This window comes from Alligator mississippiensis, chromosome 3 (genome assembly GCF_030867095.1).
Source record: "Alligator mississippiensis isolate rAllMis1 chromosome 3, rAllMis1, whole genome shotgun sequence".
Classification (NCBI taxonomy): domain Eukaryota; kingdom Metazoa; phylum Chordata; order Crocodylia; family Alligatoridae; genus Alligator; species Alligator mississippiensis.
The window spans coordinates 271520525-271548495 of NC_081826.1; the positions used below are offsets into that span (position 1 = coordinate 271520525).

Sequence of the window (27971 nt, forward strand, 5' to 3'; positions counted from 1 at the left end):
TTGAAGTTATCAAACTTTATTGAAAATCTGAAGGTTTTTGTTTTAAAAACAAACATTCCCTGAACTTCAGCACAATTTTGCAACCTCAGTTCTTGGAAAAAATAATTAATAAGTAATTAAAAACTATATGTATACATCATTTTTATGCCTTTCAGGGTTTTTTTCCCCAAATAATGTGCAAAGATGATAAGAATTTTAAACTGTACACAAAACCTAAAACACTTTTTGTGAATTGTATTGTACAAGATATGTTGCAGCAGAGTACATTAAAGTCCTAATATATGGCGTACCATGGGATAGATTATTTTCAGAAGTATGGAGGATCTGCAGTTACAACAGACAATGACAGGGCCATGATATAATTAGCTGCTTACAAACTTTGTTTAAGTTCAAGTACCTGAGTAAAACTGCAGTAAAACATTTTGGTAATGAAACATAAAATCAAAGTGACCAGTTACTGCCTTAAGCTAGTGAAGTGCTTAACCATCTTCCAGCATCTATGGCCTCATAGATGTTGTTGCTTAGAACTTCAAATATTGAGGACCTCTGCAAACATGTAGAAGATCCAACCCAGCTCTGAATATTTGCTGTTACCTAAACATGGAGGGAAAATAACATTAAATTATAAGTTAAAGAAAATTGGTATAGCATGATATACATTTGTTTGGTCAGTCTCTCTGCTGATTTTTTTTTTTTTATGACTATCAACAGGATTTATGTGAGCAAAATGAAACTACCCTCCTTATCCTACTCCACTGCTCATGCACAGAAGAGAGAGAGACAATGAGGCTCTGCATTTTCAGCTATGCAAACTGTGTTTTCCCCCATCCAGTTGCTGCCTGCAACTCGAGTCACATTACACTTACACAAGAATGGGATTACATTCCACTAAAGGGGCAGGGATTAAGCCAAAAGGGGTGGAACTACTTTCAAAGGAGCAACTTCAACACAGAGGGCCAAATTCTCCTCTCAATTACACACAAGCTGCTGCCACAAAGACTTCAATAGGGATATTCAGGTGTAACGGAGAGCACAGAGGCTTTGTTAAAGGTGCAGATGTGACAAATTCTAGTGCATGGCCACTCAGATCTGTCATTTTTAAACAGCCACTCTATTGTGGGTAGCAACAAAACATCTAAGCAGGGAACCATTGTGTTTCACTCAGATATACTTTCATTTCACATGGACCTACTTTCACCTCCCTGTAATTACTGTAAAATATGTTAAAACCACAAATTTAAGAGATTGAAATACATTAAATAGTGATTTGGAAACATCTTTAATTTTAAATTTATCAGCCTGCTAAGTATTTGTCTAAACTCCATCCCCATTGTATCTGAGCAGGGTTAAGATTTGTCTTTATACAGTTTTGTATCCTTCAGTTTTAATCTTAAAACAACACTTACCTTTCCTCTTTAGAGGTTGGAAAGATGACCTTATTTTCTATACATTTATGTTGTCAATACATTTTTATTATACTAGCAAGCTTAAGTAAGGACTTTAAATACAAAGAACTCTTACACTAAAGAGAGAAAAAAACTACACCCGAGTTACAATATGGAGGATGTTATGCCTTTCCTCATTCAAAATAGACCATAATGAGGTTCTAGTAAATACATTAGTGTTTGTATAAGGATGAATGTGTAACACACTTACATTGGCCCATAATAAACTCTTGATGCAAACAAACATATCACAGTGCTAATAAATGTCTCACAGGTGGCTCTGGTACAGTTATATCTGCCCAAACCACCAGAAAAGCAAATGGATGGCTAGAACATCTCTGTCAAGCTATACTCCTCCTAGGTTCAGCTTATTTGATTTAGAAGATACTAGCACATGCACAGTTATATAGAGATAAATTGTTGTTACACACCCACGCACACAATGCTTAGTGGAAGAAGCATGTGATCAGTGGTGCAGCTGCCTGTCATCTGAGAACCTGGAGCTTTGACTCTGCTGCTAGGAACCCCAAAGACCCTAGTTGGAGAGTATCCTACTACGTCACTCATAAATTATGTTTCAGTCTATTGTGCACTTCAACTTAAAAGTTAATCTAACAATAAAGGAGGGATTTGGTCTAAATGGAAAGTATAAATGTATATAACACCCTGTAAACCTGGAGTTTCAACTATTTTACCCCATACAGGGAATCCCATTGCATTTTTTAAGAAATGGATTTTATTACTTTAGTTTCATCCCCTGTAGCCAAGTGCTGTGGCCTGAAAAGGTCAGAAGGGGAGCAGGAGAAAGCCAGGCAGACACCGCTGTACCTGCAGTCTGTGCCGGAGCTCCAGCGGGGGAGCAGAAGGTGGGGGCAGGGGAGGGCGGGCAGCCCAGCTGGGCTGGAGCAGAGAGTAGAGCCCCACCCAGAGTTGCAAAGCATTTGGGATGCTGAGGGACTCAGGTTTAATTTAAATCAGGAAGAGGTCTGGGACAGACATTGCCAAAACCAGTTTGAGCCAAATCAGGTAAACCTGGTTAAATGTAGTATCAGACTTATCTCAAACTGGTTTCAGCCTGTTTCAAACTGGTTTATGTGCACTGAACATTTGATCTGTTGCAGGTTTAAACCAGTTTCTTATCACTTAAACTGGTTTGTGTGTAATGTCTGTCCCTAACCGAAAAGTCAAGATTTAACTAAGGAAAAGAGCAAAAGATGGAAGGTGAAAAACTGTATTTTCAGCAGGATATTTAGTTAGACTCTTCTAAAGTATTTACATGGGATTTCGAACATTTATACCCTATTCAAGTGTCATTTCTGTCATATAACTGTACACATCCAACTATCACTTCCCATGCTGAAGCAGAAGGTACTGTTCATCTGTCTGCATCCCCCGAAAGATGACCCTGGGTTTACTGACTACTTTTTGCCATAGTTTATGTATTTTTTATGTGACAGTTCCATAAAGATAGTCTTCTACCTAGCAATAAACACATTTACAAACCCCTAAATTGAGCCAGAGTATCCGGTCATCCACCCCATACTAATTAACACAGATGTAGCTAATGGCCAAGTCGAACATAAGGAGTTGAAGGTACCAGACTCCTGCAGGTGTTGGTTGTCTCCATGTGTTTGCTTAGTAGGCTCAGCTAAGAGTCAAGGGGGCTGACATTCCATTAAAAAGTTATGCAGCATCCACTTTTTGAGACACACATGCTCTGAAATTGTGAAAGTCTTACTGCAACCTGTCTTTTACATAATCTTCCTTATCCTTTTCTCCATCCAGCTATGAATCCTTCAACTCTGCAAAAGTCTACGGAGTCTGTAACTGCTGACATCAGGAACTTTTGGAATGCTGCTGAAAGAGAAATAGGTAGTACTGGGACCATACTACCCAACGGCTAGCATCTCTGGAGTGGGACTTCACCTAGCTTTGTCTACCAACTCCTTAGAGCTGCTGCTAAGTCTTATTCCTGAAGAATGCTGAAGACTTGTCATTCCCCGTGGGAAAATCTGTGGCAGGCTTCAACCTAGAGATCCTGGGAGAATAAGATTGGAACCAGGAATTTTACAAAGAAAAACAAGCAATACTTTTAACCTTCTCCCTCCCAGTTGGTAGAGCCACTTTAAACTGTTGTTCCTTTTTGGTATGACCTGAGATGAATTCAGACTCTACTCTCCACAAGCAGAATGCTACTCCATTAACTAAAACAGATCGGCTGTTCACTAATATTTTTTTCAATACTCAGTTGGTTAGTCTGGAAAAAATAACATGGGAAATATAGGAATTCAATTCATATTTATCAAATACAGAGCCAGATGAAAAATGGATAAATGTATTTGCAAATTACGTATTTGCCAAGTGGCAAGAAAAAGTCGTCATCAAGTAAATCATTTTTCAAATATTATTTGATTAGCACTAATGCTAACCTAGTCTTGCATGGCTGTCATTAAAATTTACCATACCTACCTGCCCTTTACCATGGTGATTAATGATAATGAAAAAATCTAATAATATTTTACTACCCTGTCAAGGGGAAAAAAAAAATACTTGCCCAGGGCAAGTAGGTGAGCAAAAATCTGCAAGGCTGACTTAAACTCATAAATATCAATGATTAATAAAGTGTCCTCTTTATGATATATCGTTTATTGAACTTGCTATAGTTCTGGTCACTTGCTATAGTTTTGTTCACTATTCACCTGATCACTTACTACTAAAGTCCAGCTGGAATTTTCCAATTAAGTTATATGAGAATAGCCTCAGAGCATTATGGCCTCATCCTAAAAGTTCTGAGATATTTCTGGGAATCCTCAGTTCCCACAGGAATTAGCAAAGGAAGAGACTGTACAGTACCTGCCTTTTTATACTCTTATTTACAGCAATGTCTTAGTATTTTCTACAATTATTTCTAAGAATAGCTTCATTTTAACTGAAAAAACACTGATTTACAGCAGAAATCTAAATCAAGTTTTCCTTTCTTTCCTTAGGATGGTGCTATGGTACATAAGAATCCTAGGCCCCATACTGCATGGTTCTGGCTGCAATTGCCAAGTTGCTCAAGTGAGGGGAAAGTGAATGGAGCCCCTCTGCTGTGAGCCCCCCTACAGCTGGCTGGCTTGGGGCTCAGGAGGGGTGGGCCAGATCCACACAGCAGGGGGGTCCTATTCACCCACCCCCCTACCCAAGTGACATAGCAGCTGCAGCCTGCAGACCAGGCCCACTTCAGCTTTTCACTGCACTGAGAACTGGGGCTGGGTGTGGGGGAGGGCAGCAGAGAGAGGGAGGCCCCCTGCCACAGGGCCCGTCCCCTAAACTTGATGGCTGGGGTGGTCAGGGGAGTCAGCCCAGATCTGCACAGCATGGGGGCTCCATTCCCACCCCCAGCCCCATTTCCTGACAGTGAAACACAGGGCCAGACTGCTGCAGGTGCTGCAGTTAAGTGGAGAAAGAGATCTCCTGCACCATGAGTGCCCCCCCCAGTTTGGTAGCTGGGGTCTTTGTGAGGCTGAGCTGGGTCCATGTAACAGGGCCTCCCTCTCCTCAGCCCTGGTTCCTAGCATGGAGAAATGCCAAGTCAAGCTGCCCCTCCTGCAGCTGCTGGCGGCTACTGTCAAGAGTCTTGGGTGGGGAGGGAAGTGATCCCCCCACCAAGATCCCAGCTAGCAAGCTGTGGGGAGTCCTTCTTGGTGAGGGGCCCCCTTCCTCCCTGCCCAAGCCTCCTGATAGCAGCAGCCAGCAGCTGCTGCAGTGCTGCCTAGCCCCACATTTGCTGTTCCAGGAACTGGCTGCCACTGTCAAGAGACTTGGGTGGGGGGAGGGAGAAGGGAGCCCCCCCAAAACCCCAGCCAGCAAGCTCTGGGGGGGGGTCTCAAGATGGGGGGAAGAGGAGGGCCCATTCCCCCCCACCTCAACATCTTGACAGTGGCAACCAGCATCTGCAGGAGGGGCAGTCTGGCCCAGCATTTCCCTTTACCAGGGACTGGAGCTGGATGGAGGGAGCTGCCCGCCACTACAGGAACCTAGCCCAGACCCTCCAAAGATCCCAGCTAGCCAGCTGCAGGGAGGGCTTTGAGGCAAGAAGCTTTGCTCTAACCCCCTCCCCGCCCCATGCTGCTGCTGACTGTCACCAGCTGGTGGTGGGGTGGGGCTGGGGGGGTGCTCCTGCAGCCTCCTAGGAGGCATGAGGGAGTGCCCGCTGCCTCCTGGCCTTGACCAGTGCAAGCAAGCACTGAGCCCCCATCTCTACTGAACAGCACGTCTGTCTTGTTGGAACACACTCTAACTCACAGCTCTAAGTGCAATAGTTAGAGAGCTTTCCATCAGGGACTTTTTGAATGTCTGTACTTAGCCTTTAGGTCTTAATTAGTTGTAATGCAACTAGAGCTGGTTGGTAATTTATGAATGGTGTATGCTGATCTGATGTGTGAGATGTTTACCATATGAATATATTGTTTTACTTTTAGAGGGAGGCCATAAGGAAAACTGCAGAAAAGAAAAAAGGCTGCAGATAAGCCATCCATTAAAAAAATAATGCCCAAATTTATTTAATCTGTTCCCCAGTGACTTGCAAAAATGAATTTTGTCCAGGGAGTGGAAGTCCAGAACACAGGATAACAAAAGAACTATATGCTTCAAAAAGAAAAGGACAGCGGTGGAAGGGGGTGGGGGAAATTTTCTCTCAAAAGATCATGTAATTGTAAAGGAAGGACAGGAAGAGGCATGAAATTAAAGAGGCCATCCTTAATGGACTGGCTGACGTCAACATCTTAAGGGATAACCAGCACGGGTTTGTTGCGGGTAGGTCTTGCTTGACCAATCTCATTTCCTTCTACAACCAGGTGACCTATCACCTGGACAAGGGAGAAGAGATTGATGTCATATATCTTGACTTCAAAAAAGCCTTCGATCTGGTGTCCCATGATTGCCTCTTGGAGAAACTGGCCAATTGTTGCCTTGGGTCCTCCACGATCCACTGGCTGGAAAACTGGCTCTGGGGTTGGACCCAGAGGGTAGTAATTGATGGAAGTCACTCATCGTGGTGTCCTGTGACCAGTGGGGTCCCCCAAGGCTCTGTTCTTGGACCCATACTGTTCAACATCTTCATTAATGATGTGGACACTGGAGTCAGAAGCGGACTGGCCAAGTTCGCCAATGACACCAAACTTTGGGCAAAGCATCCACACCAGAAGACAGGTGGGTGATCCAGGCTGACCTGGACAGGCTCAGCAAGTGGGCGGACGAGAATCTGATGGTGTTCAACGCCGATAAATGCAAGGTTCTCCACCTTGGGAAAAAAAACCCGCAGCATCCTTATAGGCTCAGCAGTGCTATGTTGGATAGCACTATGGAAGAAAGAGACTTGGGGGTCATCATTGACCACAAGATGAACATAAGCCTGCAATGCGATGCGGCAGCTACTAAAGTGACCAAAACGCTGGCTTGCATCCATAGATGCTTCTCAAGCAAATCCCGAGACGTCATTCTCCCCCTGTACTCGGCCTTAGTGAGGCCGCAGCTGGAGTACCGCGTCCAGTTTTGGGCTCCACAATTCAAAAAGAACGTGGAGAAGCTTGAGAGAGTCCAGAGAAGAGCCACGCGCATGATCAGAGGTCAGGGAAGCAGACCCTACGATGACAGGCTGAGAGCCATGGGGCTCTTTAGCCTGAAAAAGCGCAGGCTCAGGGGTGATCTGATGGCCACCTACAAGTTTATCAGGGGTGACCACCAGTATCTGGGGGAACGTTTGTTCACCAGAGCGCCCCAAGGGATGACGAGGTCAAATGGTCACAAACTACTTCAAGACCGTTTCAGGCTGGACATAAGGAAGAATTTCTTTACTGTCCAAGCCCCCAAGGTCTGGAACAGCCTGCCACAGGAGGTGGTTCAAGCGCCTTCATTGAACACCTTCAAGATGAAACTGGATGCTTATCTTGCTGGGATCCTATGACCCCAGCTGACTTCCTACCCTTTGGGCAGGGGGCTGGACTCGATGATCTTCCAAGGTCCCTTCCAGCCCTAATGTCTATGAAATCTATGAAATCTATGAAATACCATACTGTAGGTGTTTGAAGAAATGAAGTCAGCTTAGGTTACTGTCAGAGTATGGTCAGTTAGGTGAATCAGACATGCATGTAGACTATTATCTTAAAATCCTCTTTCTTTTGCTGCTTCAAGCTGCAAAATAAACAGTACTTTGATTTTAAGAAGGTTATCTGCTCATTATATCTGCCACTGGACACAGACTGGGAGACTCACTTAGACCTACTGCATAAACATGGTCAGTATACTGCAGGCAAGGGTCTAATGTAAGAGCAGGGAACCCAAAGGAGTAAACTGTTTGCGCTCTGAAAGACTTTACACAGAGAGGCTAGAAAAGAAACAGAGGTGAAGCTTATTCTGGTAGCCATGACAGCTACTGAATCTACTTTAAGCAACTACTCAAGAACTAACAAAAATCAGTGACAAACACTAACTCTCATAAGTAGCACAGATCTGTTCTTTGGGGAGGTTTCTAATGAAATTGGCCTCTTGGAGAGATTTTAATTTTAGGTATTCTAAATGCTGTGATTCAATATATTGTTTTATGCCCCAATGGGAACAACACAGAGAAAATACAGTTTTCGTTTGAAAGTATCTCTTGTCCCAGGATTTTATTGCCATGATGTATGCAAGTATATTATTGCAAGTGTGGAAAATCTCCAGACCAAATAACAAATGATGATATTGTGTTGGCATAAAACTAAGATCACACATTCGGCTAGATTATTTTCCCCTGCTTCACAGCCTGTTTAGCCAGCCATTCAGTGTAGCTATAGATGATGACACGTTGCAAGGAAGAAAAGAATCAAGTTCAATTGTTTTGGAGACAACATCCTACCAACCTTGCAGGTGGCATTTTGCCTGGTGCCAGTGAATGAGGATTAATGTCTCATTCAATTTGCTCCTGAATGCATGCAGCTAGACAAAATACTGAGTGATAAGAAGTCAGTGTTACCCTTACCACACTTCTTGAAACAGTCTCCTTCCTAAATTACTTCTAGTGAGAATATATTTTCTATGTGCAGGGAGCAAAATCATTAGTAAAGCATACATGCTACTGGACTTGTAAGGCATATACAAGTAAGAAAGATCTTGGTGTAGTTCAGGGGTTCACTTAGTCATTAATATGGATGCAATATGAGTTAAAGCAACTTAAGGCATTCAAAATGTGAATAGAAGATTCACTAATATCTAATCTGAATTAAATCATGGGGAAAAAATTCAGCAAAAGAAGGACACCCCTGTTTTTTATAGACTGTTCAGTTATATACCACCATGCTTGATGTCATTTATCATTTGGTTCAGAGGGATTTTTAGGACAAATTTTGACTCAGTTCTTTTTAGCATGCAAAGTTCAAATTAAAATGTCAGGTTGGATTATATGAAGCTGCTAGATTTTCAAAATATTTAAGGAAACCAGTTTAAAATACCCTAAGATGATGGATGGTGGCTTATTATAATCCATGATAAATTTGTTCATTTAAAAGGTTCCAGACCTTACTGTACTACAGTGAAACTTTTGGTATTTAAGCACAAACAAAGTTTAATCTCAATTATATATCTGTATATATAGTTATGTAACTTACTTGTGGCAATTAGTCTGCAATTTCATAGTCCAAGAAAAGGCAGATGAATTAGTACCCGGTCTTTCAAGATACCAAGGGCCTCCTTGGAATCATGATGGTAGCATCATGTACCATCAGCCTCAACTGGCTGCTGGGTAGTCAGGACTTCTTTACAGATGACTGAGCACTTTGTGGATTCAGGGCCTACTCCTGTAATATGTATACCAAGGACCTAAGCATGTTTAAATTGAACTCAGTAAAATAAATGACTACTGCCTTCACTGTGACAGAAACAAACTCTGTTCACAGATATCAGCATTACCTCAGACTTAGTTACTCAAACATACCATAGTGCTACTGTACAATAGGTGAAGGATTCTCAGAAGCTCTATATAATAACAAAATATCAGCCAATATCTTCATAGATTTATAACTCAGGTGTTAAAAAATGTGGCTTTAAATCAAACCATTCATAGTTTATTATTTATTCTGTACACAATACCTTGTAGCATAGTACAGTATTATTCTGTTTTAAAGAAGAAAGACTATTAAAGGAAGGTTATTTTTGTTACTAAGGCCCCAGTGTAATACAGAGGAGTGAGGGTACAAAATTTGTGCATCTGCTGAGAATGCAGGTTAACACTGCTTACAGGAATATTTTCCAACAAGAAATAATATAAATGCTATTCTACATTCTGTGCAAGAATCCAACACAAATTCCACAACCCCTACATAGCAGACAGTGCTTTCAGGTGTACAGTCAGACAAAGAATGTAAATCCAAACTCCAGAGTAATTGTTCTCTATTCAAAACTCTGCCTTTGTGCATCTGTGAAGGTTTCTGTCCATGGTGGTTAATCACAGATAAGCCTGCAGAGAAGCAGATTGCTGTGTTGTTGACCAGGTCAGTCCAAGGTCCACAGGCATGTATACTAGGATTGGCCACTGATGGATCGCCAGAATACAGGACATCCCCTTGGAAAAGAGCAGGACCCCTCAAATAATCAGTGGTGAGGGATGGGGCTGACGCCTCCTCAGCTAATCAGCAGTCAGGAGTGAGGCCACTGGGTCCCTTGGCTAATCAGCAACAAGGGGTGGGGCCACCACAAAAAAGGCCATCTCCCTGCCTCCCTGGCTGAGAATCCTACTCCTCCTGGCTGTGCACCATCCTCGTTCTAGGCACAGCCAATAGAATTACAAGGGCAAGTGATTGACATGTATTTCCACAAATAATGTAGAAAACATGACTTTTTGCAGTCCAGTCCTCATTGAGAAATGGACAGTGGACAAAGGGTTTAAAAATAGGATGGTCTGGTATAAAACAGAACCAACTGCAACCCTACTGTGGCCTGACTTTGACAACCCAGTCAACAACAGCATTGGGTCAAGTGTGCAGCCATTTTCTTACATCCACAGGAACAGGGCATTCAAACCGGACAAGGGGTTAGGGGCACACTGCTTTCCTCACAGACATCTAGGGTCTAAAGACTTGTACCTAATATTGATTACCAAGAACACTACACAGCTAGCAGAACTTTGAGTCTCTCTACAACTCTTTGCTAACAGCTGCCATACATGTTGAGAGCAGTCATCATGTTGCCTGCAGAAACAAGTACAAAAGTAACTTGTGCGCGATATGAAATTAGTGACACTTGCAAACACTTTTTCAATATATAGCAAACAATGTCATGTATATCTGAAAAAAGTCTTCTATGCATTTATTCCTCATGAAATCACAAAAAGTCCATATGGAGTTTTTTAAAAAATAAGTGTTATTAAGAAAATGCATTAGATCAGTAGAGAAAAGTGTAAGAACAGCATTCTGTTTTATATACCATTAAACACACCTACAAGCCAGTGGAACTGAGAAGTTTCTAAAAGTCAATGCAGTATATGCCCATTGCTGGTAGTTGATTAGTAGGTTTTGAAAAGCTGAGATTTACCTGGTTCATTTTAAACTATCAGTCATATGAATTGCACATTCAGTTCAACTTAGTCAAATAAATCCTGACAAAGAATTAATAGTGCCAGAATCCCCAACGCCAACATATGGTGGAGAAGCTGTAAATACTCTAGGAAGATAAATGGAAAATCTGAAAGGCTGCAACATTACTGAATATTATAAGGTATGCAGAACTATTAAGCCCACAGGTTGATCTTGCAGCATGGGTGACATCAAGCCACTCCCTACATGACAATATATTGCTCTGTACAATGGTGCTCTGATATTCAATCCTAACCAAATAGAATCTCCTGTCCTCACAGACTGACAGAGCCTTCCTGTGGGAAAATCCCTAACTTTCTCTTTATGACACTGGAAACTCACAAGGGGAAAACAGAGAGAACATTTTGGTGATTAAGTTCTTTCAGGGCATCTTTGAGAAGAGTTGGCTTATTCAGTAGACATATGGTATTTATAAACATCCTGGGTCAGGCTCTCATTCCAGGTCCTGGCCCTTTTTGTGTTGTGTGGGAGTACTGCAGAAAAGATAGAAAATTACCCTCCTCTAGGGACTCTATTCCACTTTCTCCTGAGTCTACAACTGTATAAATTTTGTGTCAAGTAGAAGGATATATTCACCATAGTAAGATATGGACACCATAGTAAGGTATGGACAGGACTTCAGTTATCCCGGGATGCTTAAATGATACATAGGGAGTCATTACCAAGCTATTTAAATTAAAGTAGCCTTCAGCCTGTCCTACTTTGCACCTGGGAGTGAAATGGGCTCTATTTGCCTCCACATAGGTGCAGTACAATAGTTCAAGGCTCTTTTGTCCCTGCCTAAGCCTCCAAACCAACATCCTGTCAGATCTAATGATCTGGCCATCTACTTTAAATATTAGATATATTTATAAATGATATATGTTACTTATTACCACAGTGTTTCAAACTAATAAAAGTAACTAACTTATTTATGTTTCTACTGCTTTGAGACCGAAGTACCCAGATATGTATCCACAAAAGTAAGACCAATCTTCTGAATATATCTTTCTTCATTTTGGAATACAGTACACAGCCTGATATATAAATCAGGCCCCATAATCAGGAATGAGATTTATAATCCTACAGTTTTCCACTCGTAAGCATGCTGTCCATTCTCAAGGGATTAATCTATTGTTAAACAATCCGCTTGAAGTACCCCAGGGCTAGAGACAGACATTACACATAAACTGGTTTAAATGCTCAGAAACTGTTTTAAACCTGTAACAGAACAGATGTTCAGTGCACATAAACCAGTTTGAAAATGGTTGAAACCTGTTTGAGATAAACCTGGCCGAATGTAGTATCAGACTTAACTGATTTGACTCAAACTGCTTTATGCAATGTCTGTCCAAGACCCATTGCTGTTTTAAAATAAACCAAACTCCCCCAGCATCCCGGCATGCTCTTTGGACTGGGCAGGTCTCTCTGCTCCACATCTGAGCTGGCCCCTTCCTTCTGCTCCCTGGCTGGAGCATCAGCAGAGACTGCATGTACAGCAGGGTCTGCCTGGCTTCCCCCTGCCCTACCCCTCTCCCTCCCATCTCCCACAGCACAGACTCCAGCCCCATGGAACCTAGGCATGTGGTATGCTAGCTAATGCTGAGAGGTGTCTGTGTCTCCAATTTCACTGGGATAGGCAGACAGAAAAGAGTCCGCTTAGGGCTTTTTGGAGCTAATCAACAGGTCGGCTGGTAAACTGTTTAAGAAGAGATTGAACTAATGGAGAAAGGCTATTGTTTTGCTGATGAGGTGATAAACCAGCTCCCTGCTGGCTTGCTTGCCTGTCAGTTTGCTGCAGACAGTATAAAGAAACAGGGAGAGGGAGATTGAAAAGCTCCATATCATCAACAGATGTGTGCACTGCACCCCCCCTCACCTCCCTTGCCTCAGAATGCAAGCCCGGGCCTGGGGGCTGGCAATACTACCACCCATTGAGAGCCAGTGGGGAAAAGCCTGGGATGGTGCAAGCAGACCTCCCTAATCAGATGCCCCGCTCAGCTCAGCACTCTGGAAAAGAAGGAAGGGCTGCTCTAGTACCCATCAGCTTCTAGCCTGAGCCACTACAGGCATGTGCCTGAATTTCCTTAGTCCAGAGAGAATGTCTGTCCAGTTACAAACCAGTTCAGCATAGCCAGGTTAGACTAACCTGCAAAGATTGAATCAATTCAGGCTTTTTGAATGTCTGTCCCTAGCCCAGAAGTTTTGTCACATTCTGTCTTTGCTAGATGCTGAAGTTGGAATTTATTAATTAAAAACTGGCTGATTATGAGACTTCTCATAAATTCTCATTTGAAATAGACCCTTTGTTGTTTTTTTCACTTGGCTACATGACTACATAATTACATTGTAAGATCTTTGGGACAGAGACACACCTATTTTATTTGCCTGTAAAATATTTTAGCTTTGAATAAATGGTGGTGATAAAATTATTTCTTTCCAATTTTCCTTCCATTTCCCTGATGGCCATTTACTACTTTTTTGGCTCAAGCAACAAAGCTTTCATTTCAATTCTCCCTGTCTCCCAGTCTTTTACTCTGAAGATATTTTTCCTGATTTTCAAGCCAAAATTATTTTGTTATTCTTTAACTCTATTACCCCTTATTATAGAGTAGAGGCAAAAATAACAATCCATTTGGATCATCCTGTACAATTCAATAGAGGATTATCGTATCCCTGCTCTAGTATCGTATAAGATAGCGCAATCAAGCTTTGGAGAGACGATTGTCTTTTAACACTCCATTGGGAGTTCTGCTCCCAAATCTGTGTATGGGAGGACCCCACTGTACAAACATCTTCTCTTTCCTGTGAGGGTCAGAACTCAAACCATGATGTCCCTTTGCTGTAAGTTTCTAAAAAAATTAAAGGAGCTGTTAAGCCTTGCCCTCAAACTGGAAAATACTGCAGAGATAGAATCAAAAACTTTCTGGGGTCCTTTTTTTTAACTACAAGACAAACCTATTATTGTGTGTTTCCCTCCCACCAAAAGTCTGGGTAAATAGATGGACCTTGCAGCCTGCCCTGAAGGTCAACATATTCAAGCTCGTGCAGACCAAAGTGGGAGTGGAGAGAATAGGGTCAGAAGAAGAAGACCCCTTTCAGAAAGGCAGCTGCTATCAGTGTGTTTTCTTTTATACTGTGGAGGCTCCAACTGCAGCACCTTCTCTGACTGCAGCTGTGGCCAGATCACATGGGGAAAGAGACATTCTCTCAAAAAGGCAAGCCATTTAGAGCTTTGTAGGTCAAAATAACACTTTTTTAAACTCCACCTGGACACCAGTCAGTAGCAAGTGTAGATCCAGGAGCACTGGTGTCATATGCTCCCAGCAAGATACACTGCTTAATGAGCAGCTGCAGCATTCTGCTTTAGTACCAATTGATTTATTTGATGCAACATAGAGTGCGTTGCAGTAACTTAAATGTGGGAGTGTGAGGTCTATTTCCAAAGGAACAATAACAATCTGCTGGCCAAAATGTGATAAAGAAAAGACCTTCGTTTAACCTGATGCTACATGATCCTTGATCAGCAGATGAGGATTCAGTAATATCTCCAGACTATGAAATGGCAGATGCACAAACTAAGTAAGTAGGGCAGATGCAATCTTGCTTTATCTGCTGGCAGCTACCAGCATTACCTCAAGTCTTATTTGTGCTTCAGCTTGAAAGGGCTCATCTCTTCCTTAATTTCACCTAGATGCTAAATAAGACATTTGACAGCAATGAGTGAGAAGAGAGATTATTTGGAATACAATTTTTCATTTCATAGTCCCCTTTGCAATGCCTTCATATTACTGAAAGTTTGGAAACTGTCCAGATCTCTTATAGAATAGAAAATCTGGACCCATTACAGAAGTTACACATAAACCAGTTTAAGTGATGAGAAACTGGTTTAAACCTGTAACAGGGCAGAATTTCAGTGCACTTAAACCACTTTCAAAATGGCTGAAACTGGTTTAAGATAAACCTGGATGGATGTAGTATCAGACTTAACTGATTTAGGTCAAAACAGTTTATGAAACTTCTGTCCCAGATCACCTCCTGATTCAAGTCAATTCACAGTCCCCCAGCATCCCAGGATGATTTGTAGCCCTAGGCTGTGCTGTCTGTTCCAGCAGAGCAGGACTGGCCCTCACCCCAGCTGTCAGAGCTGAGGCAGAAAAGCTCCTGCTCCCCAGCCTACTTCCTGCCCATTAGCCCTGCAAGATGGGGGGCAGAAGAACAGTCCCCTCCCTGCAGGGCCCTCTAGCCCTGGTTGGGAGGAGGAAAGCAAAGGGAGGAAAGATCCTTTAGGGAGAGGACTTTTTGCTCCCCCAACTGCAGCCCAGCTAGCTAGGCTGGGATTGGCTCAGGCCTACCACTTCCCCAGCCATCCACCTCTGGTGGGGATGGGAAATGCACCCCTTGCCTGGCACTGGACCCCTAGGCAGGGTCTGCCTGGCACAGGGGTGAAAAGCACCCACCAGAGTCTTTTTGCCCCCCTGCAGCTGGCAGCTGGGCTGAGACTCCCCAAAGTCCCACCCCCTCTTTGGCCTCCATCTCTGCCAAGCCATCCAAGCCCTCCTGGACTATACTGAGAAGTAGGAGGGCAAAATCCCCTCTCTGCAGCAGGGCAGGGCTCCAGGACCCTGTCAGGGGCAGGGAACCCTCACTGAGACTGGGGGATCTGGCCAGCCCCAGGTTGGAGGGCCTATTCCCCCCTGAGGTGGAGACAGCAAGGGTTTGGAGGGGGCGTGAGCTTGGGCAGTCAGTCAAGGATGAGCCATGCTTGGCTGCATTAGGGTGCCTTCAGAAGGTCCAGCAGGCTAGCAGGCATGTTCAGTTGCCTCTCCGCCACCTCCCTGGCTACTGGTGAGAGGGCTTGGGCATATGACTTATGAGAAAAGGACTAGGGAACTGGGTTTATTTAGTCTAGAAAAGAGAAGACTAAAAAAGGTTTTAATAGCAGCCTTCAACTACTTGAAGCGGGGTTACAAAGCAGATGGAGCTAGACTTCTCTCAGTGGTGGCAGGTGACAGAACAAGGAACAACAGTCTCAAGTGGCAGCAAGGAAAGTTTAGGTTAGATCTTAGGAAGAATTTTCTCACTAGGAGGGTAGTAAAACAAGGGAACAGGTTACTCAAAGAGGTTGTGGACTCTCCATCCTTGAAGGTTTTTAGGACCCAGCTAGACAAAGCCTTGGGTAGGATGATAGAGTAGGGGATGGTCCTTCTTTGAGCAGGAGGTTGAACTAGACCTCCTGAGGTCTCTTCCAACCCTAATTTTCTATGATTCTATACTAGTATTGGCTACTGCAGGGGTCTGGCTGCCTTTCGTGTTTCAAAAGTGAATGTCAGTTCACTTGCTTATTGGTTCAATCTATGCGGTTTAGAGAAACCTGCAAAGATTGAATTGATTCAGCCCTGGGCTTTTTGACTGTTTGTACTTAGCCAGTATGTTGAAAGTTGGTCAACACACAGTAGAAAACACAGGCTATTGCCCAGATCCAGAAGCAGCTTCGGTATCCAAGATATTCTGGGTATTTTACATTGGTAGAATTTGTGCCTGAATACAAAATTGTAAGCCTGAAACTCTTGTTCAGCTAACTGTTGAGGCTCATAAACTGCTATAGGTGCCTCATTTTAAAATTCATGGACTGCCTAAGCTCTGCTTCTGCTCAAGAGTACAAGTACCATAGTCTTGCTGGGCAGAATAACCCAGTCCCAATCTTAAGTTAAGTACCATTAAGACCTACTAACTTGAGCACAGGGGTCAGGAACATCCTGCCTGTAGAGGTAGGGGGCTTTGCCCAAACTGTGCCCAGGGAAAGAGGGGTTGCTTTGCCCATGCCATACCATGGCCAGGCAGCAGGAAGAAGTGGTGGAAATGGAAGCAGTGGCCAGGTCACAACCACCTCCGAACTGAACTAGATTGATCTGACCCATTACTGCAAATCCTTTCCAACTGCTGTACTAGAGGCTTCCACACCTATACTGCTTGTAGGGCTTGCTCCAGTAGATGGTCTTACAGCACGCTGCCAGACTGGACCTTACATGCACTTGCTTTTTTCTCTCTGGCCCAGTGAATCTTGAGTTTCCTGTACTCTAGTTCCACTTCGAAAGGAGTGGATCGAGCATGTCCACTACAAAGTTCTGAAGATTTCATAGCTTGGTAGTAAGGGCACTTGTCTTGGTGGATAGAAGATGTGAGATTAAATTCCCTCAGGCAGGGAAAAGAACTGAACCCAGGTCTCCCACATCATAGTCAACTTCTCTAGTAATTAAACTCCTATAAAAAAGGAAATCTCCTCCTCCAGCCACCTTTTAAAAGACAAGAGTGACCCTCCCTTCCCTTTTTTTAAAAAAGGTTCAGACATTTGGGGTGTGCATGGTCCCTTAATCTTTATGTATTATGAAGTGCTCATCTGTCAGTGTTGTTGCTCGGGTTTCTTTATCATGAGCGACTGGTGCCTCCTGAGTCTGGGTCCCCCAGCAGCCAATCACCAAGCCTAGAACCACCAGCAGTGAAACCAGTGAAAATGGAAGTGCACTTCCTCTGGCACTTCAGATTTCATGGCTGGTGCTTCCAGGGGGTGCATGGCCAATCTCATGGCCATGTGTGCACCCCCTACACATCACCAATGTTCTTTATATTTGGAGTGGTGAAAACTTGAGACCCAACGTACTCTGGGAGTTGTCTTACCTGGATCTTACCCTGGCATGTGGTACCTGTCCCTAGCCATCAATATCAGTTTCAGGTTGTTATTATCAATTCATTTTTTCAGTGAAGGCTAAGAAAACATGGACACCTATCATCCATAAGAAAAACATTGCCATTCACCAGCACCATTCTTCCACAATGGTTTTCACAAGTCAGAAAGAAAACAGCTTTAGTAGCAGGTTGTAGAATGAAAGGCTCTCATTTCGGCACCTTAGTGAAATCATTGACCTATACTTAGAAGGAGAAGACGTACTATTTGTCCTCTTCAGATCCTACCTTTATCCACAGAAGTAACCACAGCCTGAATCCATTGTTTTTAAACTCACAATTTACATAAAAAAACTAAAATCCCTTAATTGGCAATGTCATGGATTACCAGTACATCACAATGAGAGTTAATTAAGCAAAAGGTGAAATAGTAAATCATACCAGTTCTGGATGGGTCCTGGTCCTCTCTATTTGAACTGATTAACTATTATTTTTAAATGGAACTTGCTGTCTTTCTTTAGTGAAACTATATATATTTTAAATATTTAAAGAAATTTGTAGTACTTTTGCTTATTCCCAACAGCTGCAAAAGTGTTGGGAGGGAGGAAACTCACATAATGAATGTATTGTTTTTATTAATTTAGTAATCATCCAAACATTGGAACATGCCTTACATGGCTGTTTTTTTCAAGGCTTGCTCTTTGCAACATAGCACTAATGCACTGTTATTAACAATACTGTGTTTTCTCATGCTTGTCATTCTAAATTCCCATTTTACTTTGAAAAGCTAGACTGAAATTGGGGAACTCAATCCTCCCAATGGCAGGAGTTTCCCCATAGGACTGGAGAGCATGATTAAGCCCTAATTTGAAATGGTGTGTGTGTGTATGAGTTGTGTATGCACACATGCAATTAAGAAGGGAGGAGAGAGAGAGCAAGATGCTTTCAAGAGCTGGTTTGGTATCCATAATGCAAACCCACAATGCTGGATTTTGATCTAGCTGTTACAACTCAGGAAAGAGACCTTGAAGTCATTGTAGCTAGCTCCCTAAACATGCCAGCATAATGTGCAGCAGCAACCAAAAAAGCCAATAAAATGGTGGGCATAATTAAGAAAGGAATTGAAAAGAAAATAGAGAACATCATCAAGCCATTATACAAATCCATGGTGTGCTCACACGTTGAATACTGTGTACAGTTCTGGTCTCTGCATATCAAAAAGGATGTAGTGGAATTAAAATCAGGACAGTTGGTGGCTGACGCGGGCTAAAAAGCAGAGTTCTTCAATGAGTTCTTCACTTCAGTATTTCTATGTACCGACCAAGCCAATTCCCCCACCTCAATCACTGATGGATGTCCATATGGCACCAGTCCGCCTATGGTTAGTTCTGAAATAGTTAAGGAGCTCCCGGAGAAGCTGGATGGGTACAAGTCAGCAGGCCTGGATGACCTCCATCCACGGCTGCTAAAAGAATTGGCCACTGTCATAGCTAAGCTGCTGGCACAGCTGTTTGAGCACTCATGGTGCTCCGGCCAGGTCCCTGAGGACTGGAGAAGGGCCAATGTGGTGCCCATTTTCAAGAAAGAGAGAAGGGATGAGCCAGGTAACTTTAGACCAGTCAGTCTTACCTCTATTCCTGGGAAAATACTAGAGAAAATAATCAAAGAACACATTTGTGCAGGCCCAGCAGGGGAAACAATGCTGAGGGGAAACCAGGACAGGTTTGTCACAGGAAGATCCTGCCTGGCAAACCTTGTAGCCTTCTATGACCAGGTCACACACTGCCTGGACACGGGAGCCAAGGCTGATGTTATCTTCCTGGACTTTAGGAAGGTCTTTGACACAGTTTCGCACCCTATCCTCATTGGGAAGCTAGCAGACTGTGGAGTGGATGCCTACACAGTCAGGTGGGTGGCCAACTGGCTTAGAGACCGCACCCAGAGAGTGGTGGTAGATGGTTTCTTCTCGGCCTGGAGGGAGATGGGCAGTGGGGTCCTGCAGTGGTCGGTCCTCGGACCGATATTATTTAATATCTTCATCAGCGATTTGGAAGAGGGCGTGGACAGCACCCTCTCCAAGTTCACTGATGATAACAAGTTATGGGGCAAAGTTAGTACACCAGAGGGCAGGGAGCAGATTCAGGCAGACCTGGACAGGTTGGATCAATGGGCAGAGAAAAATAGGATGCAATTTAATAAAGATAAATGTAAGGTACTCCACGTGGGAAGGAGGAATCCCCAGCACACCTATAGGTTAGGGAGTGTCCTTCTCATCAGCTTGGAGGCAGAGAGGGATCTTGGAGTCATAATTGACTCCAAGATGAACATGAGCCAGCAGTGTAACAAAGCTATCAACAAGGCCAATCGCACCTTGTTGTGCATTAGCAGGTGCATGACTAATAGATCAAAGGAGGTGATGCTCCCCCTCTATGCAGCACTGGTCAGGCCGCAGTTGGAGTAGTGTGTCCAGTTTTGGGCTTCAAGAGGGACATGGAGAATCTGGAGAGGGTCCAGAGGAGGGCCACTTGCATGACTAGTGGCCTTCATGATAGACCCTATGCGGGGAGGTTGAGAGAGCTGAATCTCTTCAGCCTTCACAAGAGACGGCTGAGGGGAGATCTTGTGGCCACCTATAAATTTATTAGGGGAGGTCAATGGGGAATAGGGGACACACTGTTTACTAAGGAGCCCCAGGGAGTGACTAGGAATAACAGGTGTAAACTAGTTGAGAGTGGATTTAGGTTAGATATTAGGAAGAAATTTTTCACAGTAAGGGTGGCCAGGATCTGGAATGGACTTCCAAGAGAGGTGGTGCTATCGCCTAGCTTGGAGGTCTTCAAGAGGAGGCTAGATAGTCACCTAGCTGGGGTCATCTGACCTCAGTCCTCTTTCCTGCCAGGGGCAGGGGGTCAGACACGATGATCCGTTGTGGTCCCTTCCAACTCTACAATCTATGAATCTATAAAAATGTTACAGAGAAGGGTATCCAACATAATCAGGGGTATAGAGCAGTTACCATATCAGGAGAAAATAAAAAAGCTAGGATTCTTTACTTGGGAAAGGAGAAGACTATGGTGGGGGGAAGGGTTATGATAGAGATCTATAAAATTGTGAAGGGTGTGAACAAAGTGAACAGGGAATTGTTATTCACCAAGTCCAAGAATACTAAAACTAAGGGGCACTCACTGAAATTAGTAGGTTTAAAACTAACATGAGAAAATACTTTATTATGCAACAGTTAATTTGTGGGATTCATTGCTATAGGAGGTGGTAGATGCAGATATTATAACCAGGTTCAAAAAGGATCTAGATAGGTTCATGGATGATGGATCTATTAATAGCTGTGGAACAGAATGGTTGGAGATGTTTCCTCTGGGATCTCTAAATGGTGGATGCCAGGAAGGGTAACAAAGAGGAGCTAGATCACTCTATTTATATGCAGTTCAATGCTCTCCCTCTAAAGTATCTTGGGACAGAAATTACACACAAATTGGTAAAAGTGATGGAAAACAGGTTCAAATCTGAGACACAACAGAAGTTCAGTGCACATAAACCACTTTCAAAATGGCTGAAACCAGTTTAAGATAAACTTGGATGGATTTAGTATCACACTTAACTGATTTAGGTCAAACCAGTTTATGGAACTGCTGTCCCAGATCCCTTCCAGACTCGTTAACTCAGTCCTCCAGCATCCCAGGATGCTTTGCATCTGCAAACCCCACTTCACAAGTGGGCAGGCTAGCTTTGGCCCAAGGTGTCTGATCCAACTGAGCAGGGAGGTATGCTCTAGTACCCCCCAGCTTCTGGCCTGGACCACTGCAAGCATGTGCCTGCATTTCTGGAATCAAAAATGAATGTCCGTTCACTTCCTTATCAGTTCAATCTACACAGCTTAAATTAACCTCTGAAAATTTAATCAATTCAGACTTGGGCTTTTTCACTGTCTGTCCTTAGCCAAGGAGTTAGATGCAATGCATCTACTCCTGTCGTTGTTGGCGATAGAGTACTCAGCAAGATGGACCATTGTCTGACCCAATATGGCACTTCTTATGTTCAAATTATTATTATCTTCTTATGCTTAACTCACTAAGATAAGCCTTTTATATGCTGTTATAATTATCATTATTATTATTAACTATGTTTATTGTATTGGTCATTAGACACTAACCAAAATCAGTCTCCGTTATGCTACAGTCTGTACAAAAACAGTAGCAGCAAGGAATTGGGAAATAAATCTTGTAAATAAATGAGCTGGTGATTCAAATGTGAAAAATGTTTTGTATAGACAAAGTATTTACTGGAAAAATGTTGTTAGACAAAACTTAGATGTTACCATGTGATATTTATAAAAGCATTGTCCACATTTAGTAGATTAATTGCATTTCAAATGTAGCTTCATTTTTCTTGTGTTTTATAAGAGTTTTAGGGTGGAAGGAACTGAGGAGCTGATTTTTTTTTTTAATCTCATGTTTTCATAGGATGTCACCCATCTTGAAAAGGCTACAAACTGTGGAGTTGAGGCCTTTGGTGACAGATTTCTGTCTAAGACTTGATTGGCTAATACTTCATTTTGTGGTACCCCAAAACAGTTTTGACACATGATCAGTGCAAGACATATTCCAAATGCTTTCAGCACTACCAATTTTAATATGAAGAGATATTTAACTTTATTTAACTTGAAAACTAATTAAAGTCAATGAGCCAAAGAGGCATAATTCTACTTAAAGTCCTTGGGACACGTTTTTGGGTGTCTTTTTGCCAGTTAGGTTAATTAGTTTAGCAAATTGCCCATATAAAGTTCATATATAGGGATTTACTAAACAGTGGTTTAAAGAAAATGGAGTAGAACTATCTAACCAGTTTCAATATGCTGCTTTTATGTGATACTGTTTTCTTTTTTTCCTGCCCAGTTACATTAAACAGCAATCCATGGGCCTCCAAAAATGAAAGCTGTCCTGAAATGCTTCTTTAAACAAGACAGATACAACTGTTCATGGCCTCAGCTCCTAAAGGTTCAGCCCTGATCACTTTGAATTCATCAGTAAAATTCCTGTTGACTTCATTGGAAAAGGGCAAAAGAAGCATTTAGTCCTGGAAAAAAACCCTTACTCATGCAAGAAATATAACTCTTAAAAGTGTGTTAGTGATTTCAGCTCTTGCTGAGAGATGTGAACAGAGTAAAAGGCTCTTCAGTTCACATATATTGGATTGGATCCTGCAGTTCTTGTATACTCAGAATCCCATTGGATTATGTTTCTAGTAAAACCAGGATAATTCCATGACTGTTAAGCTAAGGCCTAAATGCTAAACTTCATTCACTTCATATTGCAATGGAGAACTGCATTTAAATTCAAACTTAGGAAGTATGTTGGAAGAATGCTTTAAAGTTCTGCTAAGAATGGTTATCTGTAAAGTAATGTCCAGGTAGGCAATTTGTACAGAGCATGCCGATTTCTCTGATAGCCAATGAAATGGGAATTCCTACAGTTGTCTGTGCTGGGGAGCTACACATGAGAAAGGGAATACTTGTAGTGTTCTACCACAGCTTTGTCTCCTCAGGCCTGAAGGTAGATTGGCTTATGTTTCTCATTACTGTACAAGCTAGCATTGTATTGATGGGCTAGCTATTTTGGTTGGTAGGTTCTGTGTAACAATATCAGGTAAAATATATATTGAATACAAAATATAACTGGAAATTTTTTTTTTGCATGAAATGAGGGAATGGATTTTATACCTATTAAAGTCCATAGGAATGTTGTTGCTGATTTCTACTGGACTAGAATTATGCCCCAATATGATCAACAGCTCTATGTTCATGTTTAGATAGAAGCAAATGGTAAACCTTCCACTGACTTTATTGGGTTATATATCAGAAAGTTATATATCAGCTGATATAGAAAAGCCCTAATTCTGCAAGCTCTTACAGGAGTAGTCCAATTTATTTTCGTAGGCCCTGAATGTCCATAGTTTTATCCCCAAATATATTAATGTTTGGATAAAATGTTTAGACTCCAAACATTGGCTAATTTTAAGTGTCATTTTTTTAAGATCATATACATCGCATTGTATCTTTTTTAAGGAGGTTAATTTATGGGCTGAAGTAAAAACATTCATAAACGTTTCAAGTTAATTCCCACCATATTTTACTTTATCATGCCCAGTGACCCGTCTCCCATTATCTCTATATACCTGCTAAGTTTAACACATTTCAAACAACACCTTGTATTTGTGACAGATCAAAATAAACAGCAAGTTTTACCCATGAGAAAGGAAAAAAAGTCATGCCAAGATCCCCCAGAAATGGACCCTTAATGATAAATGTTGCTATCTTGATTCTGAATTTGCTGAAACATGAGGAAAGGGGGAATCTGTTCTTTGGTTTGAACAGGTTTTATGGTGTTAGGCAAGAAATTGTTTGCAAGATGTCATTGTTTGCTCTAAACACAGAGCTACAAAACATTCACGCTAAAGCCTAGAGAACAGCTAATCTTCCAGAAACGACAGTCTTGGAGATTGCAGAGAGGCTGAGTCCTTGCCACAGACACATTTCATAATTCCACATTAGCAGCTCAATTACAATATCTAGTGAAAATAGCATGTCAGAGCTCCCTACTTAGTGCAATCTTCTTCCTCCTTCCGGAACAGCGGCCCTTATCTAAATGACACCGGCGAAACAGCATGCACTTGGGAGGAAAGGCTCCGGATTTACACCGCGTTCAAACACTCAGAATCTGCCCCATCTACTCTGCAGTGCAGTGAATAGATCATAGCACCGGACTTGCTCGCTCCTTGAGCGTCCAGGGAAGAAAATCCTACACAACCCGGCTGGAGGGATGAGCGTACCATACCAAGAAAGTTCGTTGTTGTTGTTGGGTTTGGGGTTTGTTTGTTTGGGGTTTTTTTTTGGGGGGGGGGGGGGTTGCTTGTTTGTTTTTCGAAAAATCAAAAAACCCAAAGGGTGAGATGCGAGCAAAGGTGCCTCCCGCCCCCCCCCCCCCCCCAACACGCTGCTGGCTCTTTGAGTGCAATGCTTTTATTGATCTCCCCTGCATCAGGAACCAGCCTGCAGCATCCACAAGCCCAGCAGAAAGAGAAGGCAATTTCCAGCTCCCAAAGAAGATCTTGTGTCTAACCCGACTTCCTCCCTTTAATTGCACAGGTTCGATCGCCGCTTCCCGCGCGGGGCCGGGCGGGGGAGTGCGGGCGGCTCCCGCACCAGGCGCCCCCGGGCGCGGCAAGGGCCCTTGGCCGCCCCGGGCCCCGGCCCGCTCCCGGCTATCAGGTGGATGGATGATGATCACCTCCAAATGCCGGGAAAGGAATCCCGGCTGGGTGATATGGACTGCGGTCTTGTGGGGACTCTCAGCTGGCGGGGCCGACAGACAGACAGAGATGAATGTTTCCAAACACCGAGCAGCAGAACAATAAAGCGAGCTGTAAAGCCTCCAGGTGGTGTGTTTGTCGGCCTGTCTGCGAGGTGAGCTGGCTCCCGGCCTGGCAGATCCTAGCGCTGCTGTGGACATTCAGAAAGTCTCCCTGGGCTGATCCCGAAGCCAGATAAGGAGCCGCCGAGCCACCAGCCCTGTCTAGACTCCGGACCTCACAAGTCAAACCCGTTGTTTGGATTAGCCCTGGAGATCTCCCGACCTGAGCAGCCCCCGACAGCAGCGACACCGCCACACCCGGGCCGGGCCGGGGTCAGGGCCACCACTATTTCCCAAGTATCCCCCCCTCGAAACACGCCCGGTACCTGCCTTCTTCGGCTGCAGAGAAGGGGATAATCACATCACATAAACCTCTGCCTCCTACCAGCTCAGGCGGGCTGCCCAGCCCAGGTCATCAATGACACGGGTGCTGCGGCAGCAGGAGCTGCCCCATCCGGCTGGCCTGGGCCCCGGGGGCGGCAGGATCGGGCCCCCCCTCAAATCAAGCCAGGCTCTCTGCTGACCATGCAGTGACACGATGTCAAACGAGGCGACACCCTCCGCAGCCTCCCGCCCGTGTCTCCCCGAGAAACCCTTGCCAGTCTCCCCCCCCCCCCCCCCCCCCGCCCCCCGGCTCCTTGGAGAGGGGCAGCTTTCTGTTCACACGAAGCTGCCTGGACAGCTGCCTCCCCGGGTCACGGCAAAGCGGGCAAAGAAGCGAAAAAAGGCTGCGGCGCCCAGATCAACCCAGCCCCCCACCTCAGCCAGGCTTTTCTTTCTGCCCTCTTGTGAACTAGTTTCTCTGTCTACACTTCAGAAGTCCCTGGGAGGTGTGGATAGATCCTCCATCACGGCCCGGGACATTGTTAGCTGTTAAGTTTATGTTTGTGGCGCCTGAGCTCAAACAGTCATTCAGTGGCTTGCTCTCTTATCAAGAAAACAACAATCAGAAACAATCAGTAAACAGGATCTCTTTCCTGCACCCTTTATTAACTACTTGCAGCTCGACTGAGCCATAGAGCCACATATTATAGCTTGAAGGATTTTAAGCACCTATTACAACCCCCCTCTGCAAAATTTCCTTCTGGACGGTTTAAAATCAAAGAATTGAACTGACACGTATTTAAATAATACAGGTTCATCTAACTTGCGGCTGGCTTTCCTCGTTAAACCATTCAGGATACGACTCTCCCGTGACCACCGTCCTCTTTGTTTCTTTCTTTCTTCGATTTTTAAAATGTTCAGAAGGAACTTTTGCAAAGGGGGATCAATGATGGGCACAAATAGCTAATACTTAAAAGTCACTCTGCTTTCTTTTCACTTGTGATCCACATTGAAACGTACACACAGTTTAAAAAGTCCCAAGTACTTACTTTTGATAGATTTGACTCGTCTCAAAATTGAAATTCAGACCCCACATCGTCTACATCTCGTCCAGAAGTCGGGTTGGGGGGGGGGGATGAGAGTTAAACCTAGTAAAAAAAAAATACTGAAATTAGAATGTTTTTTATCTGACCAAAATTCTTGATTACCTTAAATAATTGTTTAAGACCAACACATCAAGATGCCTATAAGCAATCAGCAATACTTTGAAGGCCCGCAGTTATAACACGTGCTGCTCTTTATATGAACAGATATGTTGCTCTTTTATGATATAAAAGACAGGACAGCAAGAGGAGAGGCAGAGCAGCTGGGCTGGGTAATTACCGCCCTTAAAGTAGATGAAAAAGTAGCGAATTGAATAGCAGGAATGGGTGCATGGAGGCAATGATGAGGTCTCCCTTTCTGTCTCTCGCATAAATCCCGCTGCCCCTGCTCAGGAGCCCGATGATCACAGCGTAGTCACTAAAACTGAATTAACATCAGGCGGCAGGAGCAGTTTGTCCTGCAATCTACAGCTTCTCAGCGCCTGGGGTGTAAACGTGGTTCCAAGGCAAGGAGAGTTAAATCAGAAAAGTGAAGGACTCTACAGCAACCAAGAGACTTGCTTTTAATTATGGCCAGGTACATGAGACAAAAAGCGCCTCTTAGCAGAACTAATCAATCCTTTCCAACGCCCGCTCGTCTGGGTGGCATGGAGGGGCTGGGAGGGAGCGGGAGATGTATGCAATACATCCCCAGGGAACCAGCCTCGGGAAGAGCCGGAGAGTTTTCAATGGGGATATAATTTTGCTGAGGAAAAATACATGACAGTGCCCGGAAGGAAGAATAAGAGCAAGGATGGGATGGTTCAATAATGGCAATCGAGAGGAAATCGCATTAGGAGAGATAACTAGACACTCCCGGAATGATGTAATGATATACCTGTGCCATGGCATAGCATACACATGCGGATGGGAGAGACTGGGGTTCTCATCTTCAGGCAGGACTGTAAATCTGAAAGTCAAACACAAAGCTCAAGACCTCGGAAAACGTGCTGAACTCTCCCTGGAAGTGAGGGGCTACCTTGCCAACAAAAATACAAGTCCAAGTGATCCTCACTGCAGACCCCTGAGCTCCAGATGAAGCATATCCAAACTGCAGGGAAAGCGACAGGCTGCTCATCGTGGCTGCGGTACAGACGTACGCATCCCCGTGTGCGTGTGTACTTTGGCAGAGGCAGAGGCAGCCCTTTGCATCCCTTTAGCAGTTAGGAGGCTTGCAAAGGTTCAGCTCACTCTAGCACCCATATTCACTAAAAAACATCCCAAAGCTGACAGATTTCATTTGCACACACACACACTTAAGGCATACAACAACAAAAATCGAGCAGTCGCTAGTAGTTACAGTATTTGACTTGGCCAGGAAAATATCAGGACACCCTTTTTAGCTTCATAAGGGTCAGGTCGCCC

General features: G+C 43.6%; 1 long non-coding RNA gene across 1 annotated transcript; it reads right to left on the reverse strand.

Annotated features, from left to right (window-relative positions):
* Positions 1-27971, reverse strand: LOC109285318 (uncharacterized). The gene is made up of 3 exons (XR_002093063.2): positions 27445-27971; positions 26514-26612; positions 1-594 (listed from the first exon to the last, which is right to left on the reverse strand). It is a non-coding gene; the product is annotated as an uncharacterized LOC109285318 (long non-coding RNA).